Source organism: Podarcis vaucheri (genome assembly GCF_965113315.1).
Source record: "Podarcis vaucheri genome assembly, chromosome: 17".
In the NCBI taxonomy this organism is placed as follows: domain Eukaryota; kingdom Metazoa; phylum Chordata; class Lepidosauria; order Squamata; family Lacertidae; genus Podarcis; species Podarcis vaucheri.
The window spans coordinates 27359649-27373814 of record NC_138755.1 but is presented as its reverse complement, the minus strand read 5'-3'; the positions used below and the strand labels follow the sequence as shown (position 1 = coordinate 27373814).

At 44.6% G+C, this 14166-nt stretch overlaps 1 long non-coding RNA gene across 1 annotated transcript in view; it reads right to left on the bottom strand.

The window, feature by feature from the left end:
- The window catches only part of LOC309522205, a 218734-nt gene extending 208333 nt beyond the window's left edge, over window positions 1–10401 (bottom strand). Inside the window, exon 1 of the long non-coding RNA XR_014214977.1 lies at window positions 10352–10401. This is a non-coding gene — a long non-coding RNA (uncharacterized lncRNA). The remainder of the gene's footprint in view (window positions 1–10351) is intronic.
- Window positions 10402–14166: the final 3765 nt, after the last annotated feature.

Sequence of the window (14166 nt, the reverse complement as noted above, 5' to 3'; positions counted from 1 at the left end):
GTATCTCTAACTCTCTTTTTTTCTTGAGTCAAGTAGGTTGCCCCAAAAGCATACAGGCGATAAATGGGCAAAAAATTAAACATGCCCTTTCTTGTGTTTTGGAATGTGAAATCATACTACAGGTTTTTAGCTAGGGATGGCTGCAGCCTTTTAGCTACATCACGTGAAACAAGCAAAGAACGCAGCAGAAGGAATCTCACCGCCCCAAGCAGTTACTTGGGTGGCTAGGTGGTTGAGCTTGCTCTGGTGCAATCAGAGCTGTCCTATCTGTGTACAGTGTTAAGCGTTCTGCAGGCATTTTGATGAAAGAATAGTTAAGCACATACTTAGGGTTTGTGTATTAAAGATGTGCGATGGTTACAGAGAACATTTAATTTGGACTGAGTAACAAAGCAGAGGGAAATGAACAATCAGTTAATGAGTGGTGTTTTTTTTGGGGGGGGGGAATCTAATGCAAATTTGAGTGATGTTCTATCCGTAGTTTGAAGCTGAAATGAATCAACCAGAGAAAAGAGATGTTCTAGTAATTAATAAATGCCAGCAGGAAAGCTATTATTCTTTCCAGCTTGCTGCTATATACAATTGATTTCATCAATAGGCCTCAGCAGGATATGCATTAGAAAGCTGTTGGTGCACACTTTGAGGGTGCTGTTGAGAAACATCCTGAAGATTTTACCTTCTACCCGACAAATGCTCCAGGCTAACATTGTAATTCTATGCCGATCTACTCAGTGGGACTTATTTCCAGGTACGTAAGTGGGTATAGGATTGCAGCTTAGTTGTTCTCTATAATATTTTAGGGAAACAAAGAGAATTGTTCATCATGAGGTGTATTGCACACATGGAACAAGGAGGAAATTTGAAGTGCACCATGCCATTTGCTAGTAAATAGGACGCGGGTGGCACTTTGGGTTAAACCACAGAGCCTAGGGCTTGCCGATCAGAAGTTTTGCAGTTCAAATCCTCACGACGGGGTGAGCTCCCGTTGCTCGGTCCCTGCTCCTGCCAACCTAGCAGTTCGAAAGCACATCAGAGTGCAAGTAGATGTGCTTCCCGCTCCGGCGGGAAGGTAATCGGTGTTTCCGTGTGCTGCTCTGGTTCGCCACATGACCCAGAAGTTGTACGCCGGCTCCCTTGGCCAATAAAGCGAGATGAGCACCACAACTCCAGAGTCGTCCACGACTGGACCTAATGGTCAGGGGTCGCTTTACCTTTACCTTTAGGACTGGTTAAATTTATCAAGATTTCTTCTTTTTTGTGATGGCTACAGTTCTTCACAATGGATAAAATAGTAATTAATCGGGAAAAAGTATTGTTGAAGTGTCTAAAATATTCAGGTTCTTCTTTCTGTCCATAAACACAGGAGTTGGCGGCTTGATGAGGATCATCTACCTTCAGTCAGTACTCATTAAATCTAAAAGATGAATTGTTGTCCATATATGGTTCCTCATTATGACTTTTTGTATCTTCTAGCTTGATTTTAAAAAGGTACCCAATGTAGTACCTGCAGATGGGAACATATGTGGTTTCCATTAGTTCTATGGAGCAGAGGTTGCAGACTGCAAAATGATTGTAAGAGAGCATAACCCCCCAAACAAGTAACTAGATGTTCCTGAATGCCCTTTGCTTTCCTCAGTGCAAGTGGGTGTTTACGTTTTGGCACTGTGGGAAATGAAGTGTGCTGTTCGGAGGTACTTGCAGAGAAAATCTCTCTCCCTGCTACGCATCAGTTTCACTGTGTGACATCTAACAGAAACATTTTCAGCAGTATTTGGAACATAATGTTTAGAGAATGACACAAATAGGCATACTTTGAACCCACTCTCTTGCCTGTAAATAGTTTTAAAGATAGAATGTTGCGCTGTGCTATGAAATACTGCCTTGGTTTTATTGCTTTTTGGGTGTTGATAGTTGTTAGTTTCACGCTTTTTAATTTACATAAGGGGTAGGGAACCTGAAGCCTGTGGCTGAATGTCCACTCTTTGGCGCTCAAGACTCTTCCCTTACCATGCCTCCTTCTGAGGCCACATACCCCTCACCTGCTCTGATCCACACCCTCCTCAAGTGCTTTGTCAGACTGGATTGTGTCCCTGAAATGTGATGGTGCTTCTTTGACTTTGGCACAGCTGAAAGGTGGGCAACTGTACAAAGGTAAGAGGCATATTTCGTTCTCCCTCTCCCTTTTATATACTCTGGCTCCACACACTACTGGCATGCAGTCCCTGGAAGATTTTCTATGATGAAGTATAGTCCTCTGGCTGGTATTTATTTGCATTGCATCTCTCATTTTCACTTAGATGCCCTTTGTGAAAATAGGTTACTGATTTCTTGCATTCTTTTGTCTTTGAATTAAGGAGACCACACAGTACAACATCAGCACAGGGCTTCAGATGCTAAGCTGTGGAAGCCATTTGCAGGAGGAAGTTGGCGGGCACATGCAAGGTTAAACACCCCCTCCTAAGGCAAGTACTGCCTGCCTGTATTTCCTTACAAACCTTATCTTTGCATTTGTGTTATTTCAGCCAACACAAGTTTGGGGACATGTATTTTCCATGGTACCATGTAGTTCTGAGTTGGTAACACATTGCATAAAATACTCATTTAAACAAGCTCTAAAAGATAACTCCTCATATTAGTCTAGCATTTGATGGTCGATTTCAAATGACTAAAACAGCTGCAAATTAGCCATTACCAGCAGATGGTTTTAGTTGTTAGTTAAATACTATAATCCTGTGCAGCAGGAACTCGGGCTAGGATTTACTTTCCATGCTGCCTGCCTTATTTGAATACCATGGGCCAACCCCTCTCTGTCAACGTAATGAAGATAATTCTTAAATTAGTATCAAGATATAAAGTGTTGATTCTTCCTACGTCATTTTAAGCCCACACACCATTCGTATGTTAGCATATTAACATATGCCAGGGAGATCAGAAGCGTTGTTCATAATGACAGCTAAAGGATCACATATACATGACTGAGGAGCTGAAATAATATTAAGTGTCTGCCATATGGTCTTTCTCCTGAACTGTAGAAAATAAGGTAACCCATCTGTTAAACATGTTTTGCTGCCATCGGAGGGTGGGTGGGGGTGGGACGTAATACTGCATTTTGTTCACAGATATTATGTTAAATGTTAGCGTGTCCTGTAAGCATTTCTACAATCCCAAGCAATAGTTGTGGTAACCACAAACTGACCTTGGATATAACAAAATGCATCTCGGGTTATGTCCAGAGCAAAAAAAAAAATCTATAAATATAAATGTCGAATGTTTCTATGTTGAGAATTGTAATATATGGTCTCATGTCACTGGCATTAAAACAAATGATTTTCAAACTGTGCTTTAAAAAACAACTCATGGAGTTTCCTGAAATCCCATCAGGCATTCTTCATTGAGAAGATCAGCAATGGCAGACAAACTTTCCATAAAGAAATATTGGCTTGTATCCAAAGTGGTACTGTGTCATACCATCAGTGCAAGAATTTCTGCTTGTGCAACAGAACTTTCCTCCCTTCTCCCCCTGCACACACCTAGGATCTGAGGTTTTCCCTAACCCTCTGGAGCAAATTTGGGAAAGGCACACATGGAGGGAGGAGAGAGGGGAATTTTTCCAATGCACAGGTGTAATTCCTTGCACTAATAAAATGAGAACATTGGATACTTCCTGTGGTCACTGCTCCACTTTTCCTCTGTTCACCGTGTGCATTCACATGCAGTTCATATGCTGATAGAGTCCAGCAGGCCTGGGAGATATTCAGCATGAACTTCCTGTGTGTCAGAATCTTATATGGCACACAAGGTTCCGAAGAAGACATGCAGGGCTTCCCAGACAAGAAGTCAATGTGAAAGTGTCCCCTGAAGGCAGAAAGTTCAATAACCGTTACATTCATTAAACAAAATGCAATTAGTTCTACATAGGTAAAACATTTTGCTTTATTTATTATGCTACTTATATTATTGTTATGAGTTAAGCCTGGCAAGTTTCCTGATGAAGTAATTGCCTGGGGTGAAAGGGCATTAAGAGAACAGAGGATCAAAGCACTCAGTGTCAGATGGCAAATGGGCGGGGCTAATAGCTGTCAACTTTTTCCTTTTCTTGTGAGGAATCCTATTCAGAATAAGGGAATTTCCCTTTTAAAAAGGGGAAAGTTGACAGCTATGGCGGGGCTGCTCTCTAAACAGATTAAAGCTAGAGTTCAGAGTAGAAAGTTATGAGCAATTTGTTTTAGAGTTAGAAGTTATGCGGGCTTGCTGATCAGAAGATTGGCAGTTCGAATCCCCGCAACAGAGTGAGCTCCCATTGCTGTGTCCCAGCTCCTGCCAACCTAGCAGTTCGAAAGCACACCAGTGCAAGTAGATAAATAGGTACCACTGTGGTGCAAAGGTAAATGGTGTTTCTGTGTGCTCTGGCAGTCACCACTGTGTCCTGTTGCACCAGAAGCTGTTTAGTCATGCTGGCCAGGTGACCCAGAAAGCTGTCTGTGGACAAATGCCAGCTCCCTTGGCCTGAAAGTGAGATGAGCACCGCAACCCCATAGTCACCTTTGACTAGACTTAACCATCCAGATGTCCTTTACTCTTTACTCTTTTTTAGTGGTGCAGCTTGAGCTAACCACAATATAGGATACCATACCATATGCATAGTGCTTATATAATGCATAAGTTATATATGTGTTATATAACAAATATATGTGTTAACACCTGCAATTTCCCAATATTTTGTAGCTTGAATGAACAAAGAAAGCCCTTATGCTAAACTGAAAGCTCCCCCCATAATATATTATATTATATTATATTATATTATATTATATTATATTATATTATATTATATTATATTCATGCACTGTTTTTAAAAATATCCTGAGCGTTACATGTTACATGTTTATATATATTTAATGGCTAAAACACTTGTATGCTAGTGTAGCATGGAAGGTGAGCTTTACTCTACAGGTGATAGCTGCAGGTCCATGTGTTTAAACCTGATCTACTGCACTCACATAGAAACCAGGACTGAACTGGGTGTTCCCATTTTAAAAACTGAGAAGGACTGAACCTCCTTACCTGGCTTTGTGATTGCTTAAAATAATACATATGAAGCCCTATAATATATAAAATAATACATATGAAGCACTATAGACATGCTAAATATTTTTATTAATACGTCATTTATTTTATATATGGTATCCTTTATTAACGCTGTATATGAGCATGCATGTGCTATTATTTCATGAGGAAGCAAATAAATGCAATGGCAACTGAAATAAGTCAAGGAAGGGAGAGAGAAATGGCAAGTGGGAAGAAGAGGAAGAAGAGTTTGGATTTGATATCCCGCTTTATCGCTACCCGAAGGAGTCTCAAAGCGGCTAACATTCTCCTTTTCCCTTCCTCCCCCACAACAAACACTCTGTGAGGTGAGTGGGGCTGAGAGACTTAAAAAAAGTGTGACTAGCCCAAGGTCACCCAGCAGCTGCATGCGGAGGAGCGGAGAATCGAACCCGGTTCACCAGATTACGAGACAACCGCTCTTAACCACCACACCACACTGGCTCTCCCAGTGGGAGCTGGATTGTGGTCTGTCTATTGAGGAGCAGGTGCTTAGAACCCACCAAAGAAATTTAAGGGATGATGCAAAGCTAGATAAGGTCACAAAATTAAGTCTCATTTCCCCCCTTTTTCCTCTTCACAAAACAACAGTGTAGCACAAACTCAGGCTTTTGCAAGTGGTCTGGAGTATAATTAAATTAAGAAAAAGACCCAAAGCAGTTCAAATAGGGAGAAACAGCCAAACGTTAAACAGGGGGCACAGGGAAGGTGTAGGAAGAATCAGGTTAAAACAGTAGTACGTGTTCAGCACAACAACAGTGGCATAGAAGAAGAAGAAGAAGAAGAGTTTGGATTTGATATCCCGCCTTTCACTCCCTTTAAGGAGTCTCAAAGCGGCTAACATTCTCCTTTCCCTTCCTCCCCCACAACAAACACTCTGTGAGGTGAGTGGGGCTGAGAGACTTCACAGAAGTGTGACTGGCCCAAGGTCACCCAGCAGCTGCATGTGGAGGAGCGGAGACGCGAACCCGGTTCCCCAGATTACGAGACTACCGCTCTAGGCAGAGGTTTGTTGCCTACAGCAGCCAGCACAGGGGAAGGAAGTGTTAATTCTTTCTACTGCATGCCCCACATTCCTATGGGGCTACTAATAAGAATTTGTTGTTGATACAGGAACAGGATAGCAAATGTAGGCAAGAGTTTAACAGGAAATGTTCATTTTTGTTTTTGGCCAGTTGCCTCAACTTCATCTTTGATTTGTTCTCAGACTGCTTGCATCCGTATTGCCAGGAAGAAATTTGTAGAAATAAGGGGCACCTGGTCATTATATAGTTTCACCCTTTTGCACCCAAATGACAGCAGCCATTTTTTGTGCCTAAGAATCTATCAATTTCCAGAACTATGTTAGTATGTTGCAGCAAAACAACAGAATCTTGTGGCACGGGAAAACACTATTCTAAGGCCTAATAACATCAGCCACAACATCCAGCGTTCATTCACTAGCTCAGCTTCCAGTGTGTTTATATATCTGTGCTTTTTTAATTTTCTGCCACCCGCAATTCACTCCAAGTGGTTTCAAAACCTCCTTCCAGCTGGTATAGTAGGCTTAGGCATGAGATGGCAGCCAACACTCAAGACAGGATGAACTTTTATTGGTTTGTTAAAGGGATGCTACATACATAAATGTTCACTGAGTTTTCTGCCAACACTTACTATTCTTTAGGTTGCCAAACAAAAATGTCCAATTTATTAAACACTTTAGTATCCTTTTTGAGGTGTCCGATAGTACTTTAGTGTTTGAAACTGTGTGTGTTCATGCAGATAAAGGATTTCTGCCAATCTTTTATTGCCAAGTGATTTTTCTCTAGCCTTTCTTTCCTTTGACTATTTCCTGTCCATGTCAGCATACAACAGGCTCTTTAGCCCTATTATGCCAAATCTCCAAAGTGTCTTCTTGTATTTTATTGTAGCCATTAAACAATGTAATAGTACCTACAACCAGAAGTCAGTCTGGTTTTCTAGCAAGACGGCATGGACTACAAGACCACTGGCCTACTTTTTATATACCAAATATAGAAATATCCTGTAAGTCAGACTTTAAATTTAGCTTGTAATAAGAAACATCTGTGCCCATCCATAAAAATGTGGGGTCTTTTCAAAACCTCTCAGGGAGATATTTTTAAGGACACAAAAGGAAATCACTTTTCTCTCTCTCTTTTGCTGATATCAAAAGCCCAGTTTTTGAGAGAAGGGGCGCTCTGGAGGGGCAGGAACAAAATGAAACCCCTGAAACGAAATTGATACCTCTTCTAAAAGTGGTATTTAATGGTGCGTTCATCAGTAACCACAAGGATTTTAGGTTAATAGATACAAATGCAGTTCCACACATTATTTGCCTTCTATAGTTGGTACAAGGAACCTTGTGGACAGATGGTGCTGGATGAAGGTAGTCAACCAAGGAGAACTCGACCAACTTAGTCAATTTCCTCCCTACCTGTTCAAGGGAGAGGGAAGCTTTCCTGCCTTTGGCTCATTTTCCAGCACTCTTAAAAAAATATATTGTATGATTGCAACTTGCATATGCAGAATGGCAGCATGCATGTTGTAGCTGAAGAGATAACTGACAGTGACATATCTTGTGTGCAAGCAGCTGGTGCCAGCAGTGAAATAAATCAAAGTGGTCCACCACAGTGCTAGTAGTGTAGGAAAGCAGGGGCTGGGTGTACCGGGTGCCTGTGTCTCTCCTGGATGCCTGGCTTGGGCAGAGCTATCCCCCCCCCCCAAAAAAAGTTTGATAACTTTGGGCAGTGAGATGGGGCAGAAGTGGAATACAGGATGACAGAAGGGTCTGTGTATGATTGCAGGAGATATTCTTGTTGGTAATGGAAGGGGGTTGTGAATGTCTTTGCTTCTCCATGTGTTATGAGAGGCAAAACAAGGTATGCATGCAAACAAGCGGTAAATGTTTTCAACGAGCTTAGTTCTTTGACATGATTCCTGTTGTGACAACTTGTACCATCATTAGGTTGACTCACTTTCTTGGTTGATCTGCTTAATATTCTCCACCATGTTTTCATTGCTTGTCATTTGGGCTGTCACTTAGCACCAGTGTTTTCCATATGCAAAGTGGGTAAATTGTTTTGGGGGGGTGTTTTTTTTTTTAGAACATCTTCTAATTCCTTAATAATATACTGCATATACAGTATGTCTTAATAATCTATGACTCTGGCTGGCTCTGTCTTTTTCTCTTGCTTTGTGCTTGTGACACATTTAAGAGTTTAGCCTTGAATCATGTTTAGATGTACTGCTTGGAGGCAAAGGACTTGTAAACAAATCCTTGGTGTAGCAGTATACCTTAGATCAGTGTTTCCCAACCTTTTTTGGGCAACGGCACACCTGTTTAATGAAAAAAATCTCGCGGCACACCACCATTACAGCCCCGTGACGTCAGCGCGCAGCGTCACGCCGGGAGGGACGCACGAAAGTGAAAGTTTTTTCCCTCCCCCTTGCCGGGGAACCTCCAAGCTTTGGGGGTGGGAGTAGGCAGCAGAGCGAGGGACTGAGGGACGGCGGCAACTGAGGCGGCGGCGGCTGTTGTGGTGGTGGCGGCGATAGCGGGCGGAGGAGGGGGCGGCGGGGCTTGAGGAGCCGTCGCCGGGAGTTGCTGCTGCTGTTGTTGCTGCTGCTGCCCGGACATGCCGGCCTCCTCCTCCTCCGCTGTCTCGTGCTCCTCCCTTTTGCACGCGCTGCCCCGCCGCTCGGCACCACCACCGCGGAGCCGCCCCCGGCTCGACGCGGATCCTCGCCGCCGCCGCCTCTCACCGCCCGACTCGCCCGCCTCCCTCCCACGGCACACCAGCCAACGTCTCACGGCACAGTAGTGTGCCGCGGAACACCGGTTGGGAAACACTGCCTTAGATGAGCAGCTGCACTCTAATCCAGGCAAAGGACTCCACACCTTTGATGCAAGGCCACATCCTAGGATACGAGGCCTTGCACTTTATCTCCTATCACTGTTTTTGTGATTACAATTTATCACCTGCCCTTCACACTAAGATCCCGTCCTTCAACCTGTTGAGTCCTGACTCTCTGAGGTCCCACCGCCAGGGCCACATTCAGGTTTCAGAGTTGTCTTTCATGAGTTGGCAACCCTGGGGACTGCATGTACTCATATCTCATGGCCTTATTTAGGCACAAAATAGGAGCATGCAATATAGGTCTCTGCAATTGTTAGGTAGCATTTTGTTTCATTTATATATTTAAAATATTTTTATACAGTGCTACCTCGGGTTAAGACCTTAATTCGTTCTGGAGGTCCGTTCTTAACCTGAAACTGTCCTTAACCTGAGGTACCACTTTAGCTAATGGGGCCTCCCACTGCTGCTGCGCTGCCGGAGCACAATTTCTGTTCTCACCCTGAAGCAAAGTTCTTAACCCGAGGTACTATTTCTGGGTTAACGGACTCTGTAACCTGAAGTGTATGTAGCCTGAAGCGTCTGTAACCCGAGGTACCACTGTACCACATTTCATCTCAGTAGGAAGAGCATTCCAGATGGTGGGCACCACAATGCATAAAGGAAAAGTATAAAGCAAGGTTTGCCAACCTTTCATTGCCTGTGAGCACATTTGCACACCAGAGAAACAGTTGTGGACATCACACACACATACTTTAGCCAAGCACACACCACAACCTATTCCGCTGGCTTTGATAGAATGTTTATTTCAAGCCCAATTTCAACAGAGGAAGGATGCCAGGAAGGTCTCTGAGAGTGTATGTGTGCTCATAGGCAGGGGCATAGCATGGGGGTGCCAGTAGGGCCATGGACCCAGGCACACAATTTTGAGGTGGTGCAAACCAGGTGCCCCCATGCAGGCTACCCCAGCATGGTGCTCCTCTCCACAGGTGTTGGGGGGATTTGCCCACCAAGGGCCACGTTTACCGGCTGGGCTCCCCCCCCCATGAGTGGGTAGTGGTCACAGTGTGGGGGTGGTCACTCCAGCGGCAGTGAAGACTGGGCTAGCATGGTGAGCTCCATTCACCCTCCGTGCCCTGCCAACTGGCATGCCTGTGTCTGCCCCAGGCTCCAGCAACCCACACTATGCCACTGCTCATAGGCACCATGTTAGCAAGTCATGGAACAAAGCTGCAGAAATTTGGATTGCCCAGGCATGAAATAAATGCTAGTAACCTGTTCCATGGCTCCCCAATAAAGCCGTGCTTTATATTACAGTTTGGCACTTTGTGCGCCAGCTTTTTGCATGACAGCAACTGATCTTAGGCTGTAGCGCCTACATCCAATTGAAGTACAGTGGTGCCCCGCAAGACGAATGCCTCGCAAGACGGAAAACCCGCTAGACGAAAGGGTTTTCCGTTTTTGAGCTGCTTCACAAGACGATTTTCCCTATGGGCTTGCTTTGCAAGACGAAAACGTCTTGCGAGTGTTCCGTTTTTTCCCCGCCGCCCCCTTTTTCTAAGCCGCTAATAGCCTTTTAGCCGCTAATCCGCTAAGCCTTTAATAGCCGCTAAACCACTAATAGCGCTAATCCGCTAATAGGGTTGCTTCGCAAGACGAAAAAACCGCTAGATGAAGAGATTCGCGGAACGGATTAATTTCGTCTTGCGAGGCACCACTGTATGGTCTCCTACAGGTCCAGTCTGACTCTGGCACTGCCATTCAGATGGTGCCACTTAAGTCAAAGTAATTATGGGCTTTGTGTGCCCCAAATATATGGTTCTCTTATTTGAAAAGATGTAGAATGTGGCCTGTGTAAAGAATCTGAAACAGAAATATGATTAAAGATTTAAAAATAGTAACATGGAGTGGTATCCAACTGTTACTCAGAGTAGACCCACTGAAATTAATAAACATGACTAGGTTAATTTTGATGGGTCTAAACTGAGTAAAACTAAGCTACATACCACCCTTAATCTGCAGTGATTCACTGGTATAAGCCCAGTGGGGTGAATAAGACTTTATGCTATCATGGTGCTTTTGAGTATGAGAGCCTAATAGGATGTAAAAAAAAGAAAGGCTTGACTCACATTTTTATAATGCTTGTGGCTGGGCATTACTGAGCTCTAAACATCCTGGTGGGAAAATACTCTATACTAAAATGCAGAGTGTGGAGGAAATTCAAGGCCCAGTTCTCCCAGCCCTTACATAAAAGCTTAGGCATCTGTTATCAAAACAAACAAAACTGGCAGCTTTGACAACTGACTGTAAAACGGGGTTTGAGTTTCAAAGACTTGAACAACTCCCTTAGATTTCTTCATTGGCACAAGGCAATCTATCTGGGTTCTAGAATCATAGAATCATAGAATCATAGAGTTGGAAGAGACCACAAGGGCCATCGAGTCAAACCCCCTGCCAAGCAGGAAACACCATCAGAGCACTCCCGACATATGGTTGTCAAGCCTCTGCTTAAAGACCTCCAAAGAAGGAGACTCCACCACACTCCTTGGCAGCAAATTCCACTGTCGAACAGCTCTCACTGTCAGGAAGTTCTTCCTAATGTTTAGGTGGAATCTTCTTTCTTGTAGTTTGAATCTATTGCTCCGTGTCCGCTTCTCTGGAGCAGCAGAAAACAACCTTTCTCCCTCTTCTATGTGACATCCTTTTATATATTTGAACATGGGTTCTGCTGTCTACGGGATTCTCCTGTGCATGCGGAGCTCTTCACTTGCTTCTGATTACCATATCCTGGGTTCAAACAACAGGGGGTGCCATCATGCTGCATTTGTGCATTTGTGAGCCTTCCAGAGACATCTAGCTGGATGCAGGTGATAGAATTCTGGACTAAATGGGACCTTTGGTCTCATTTCCCAAGGAAGTACTTAAGCTCTCAGAAGATTTTATCTGAAATTAATTTCAATATGGATCAGCTCTCTCCACTAAAACCAATAGTCTGCCTTGGATTTCATGGCCAATGACAACACCCAGCAGCAACTGTTGGGTGTATAGAATCCATCCAGGGTCAATAATTATTTAAGAAACCCCAGATTGAGCTGTGGATACAGTGTGATCCCTAAGCCACCATTCCTGCTGCTCTTCAAAGTTGCAATCTCTTATTTAGGGGGTAAGTAACTTTTATTTTAGGGACGCGGGTGGCGCTGTGGGTTAAACCACAGAGCCTAGGACTTGCCGATCAGAAGGTTGGCGGTTTGAAACCCCGTGACGGGGTGAGCTCCCGTTGCTCGGTCCCTGCTCCTGCCCACCTAGCAGTTCGAAAGCACGTCAAAGTGCAAGTAGATAAATAGGTACCACTCCGGCGGGAAGGTAAACGGCATTTCCGTGCGCTGCTCTGGTTCGCCAGAAGCAGCTTGGTTATGCTGGCCACATGACCCAGAAGCTGTACACCGGCTCCTTCGGCCAATAAAGCGAGATGAGCGCCGCAACCCCAAAGTCGGCCATGACTGGACCTAATGGTCAGGGGTCCCTTTGTCTTTACTAAGTTTTATTTTAGTGGAGCTTAATTCTGAGTAAATGTGTATAGGATTGCACTGCATGTGTTTAGAAGGCCACTAAGTAGGGTGAGTCAAGGACAATGAAAATTATACAAACTGTGTGCTCTTTCTGGTGGAGGAGGGTTAGGGTTGTTGGGGGTTTTTTTTGCATTTCACTCCTTTTGGAAAGTTTCCTTTTGTTGTACCACGGCAGTCTCTATCTTGGACAGTTTCCTTTTGTTGTACCACGGCAGTCTCGATCAGCTGAGGCTGAAATATAAAAGGGACATACAGTGTGCAGTATTTTAATGCAATCTGTTCTCATTTAGCCTGGCAAAGACTAGGAGTTTACCTGCTATGACTTTGTATGAATGACTGTGCTGGGCATAGTTCATGACTAGCACGCTGGCTCAGAATAGAGATTCACATGGTACGCCAGGTAATTCTGACATATCTTTGAATTGGGTGTGAATGGATAATTCAGTCTTTCTCCCGGATGCAGAGACAACTGCAGAATTACCTGTTCTTAGAAGAGGCAGATACTCCCAAGAGCCTTTAATTATGTTTATTCCTAGCAGCACAGAAGCATTTATTTCTTCAGACTGGTATGGCCCTGCCCACAGATGGTTGTTCACTAATATCTCTCATTGCATGCAAGAAGAGCTTTCCCATGGATTGAGGAGAGTTAACATTTTAAATATGTACCTGTAGCAATTTGGGGAACCTCAAGTTATCAGTGTCTCCAGTCCTGGGGTGTGAAAGCCAGGTCACCCTGCCCCTGTAATATGGGCTTTTTGGAAAGCTTTTTGGCCACTGTCCAATACAGAGTTAGGAACATTTTACAATGCAATCCTATGCATGCCCAGAAGTTTCATTGCCTCCAAGGAGATTTTCTTCCAAGTTATAGGAGTGTAGCCTATTGAACTCAACATGGAATTTACTTCAGAGCCTACAAGCTTAGGATGGTGTTGGTAACACACTGCCTAACTCGGCTGGTTTGTAGCCCACACGATATTCCTACTGCTACATGTTCAATGGAAAATAACCCTTGCACTCCGGGAGCTGCTGGATGTTCCCAAAATGGCTTTGGTAGCAAACAATCCACAAACTACAACCCACCCAGATTCTATCTTCTACGTCTGCCATTAGGAGGGCAGAAAGGCGCTTCTCACAGTGCTCACTCGGAGAAAGCTTTTTCTTTCTTTCCACCCCCATTATTATATATGCGTCCATTTTAAGTCTGGCTAAACGAGGCAAGAAGAACCGAAAAACTTTGAGAACAGGTCCGGCACCGTTGCGAATGCAGCAGATTATATTCTTTCGTCTTATTGTGTCATCCCGCGTACCTGCCCCTTCCCACGTCTCCCCCCCCCCCACTCGAAAAACATTCCTCGAGAAATGGACTTGCCGAGTCTGAGGGGAAGGGCAGCGCGCGCGCGCACACCCCGCCCGAGGCAACAGCAGCAACAGCTGCCGCCTGTTGTTATTGCCGCCGAAGGCTCGCGCCCCGAGATCTCCCGGGGGGGGGCCGCGCGGGTTCATTTGCATGCGGGCGCGCGCTCTCGCTCGCCTCTCCCAGGCAAGCCAAGAAGCCTTCGAACCCCGGGGGGGGGAGAGAGAGAGAAACGCACGCGCACCTTGCCGAGCCCGCGTGCGCGCCTCCCTCCCCCTCCCCTCTC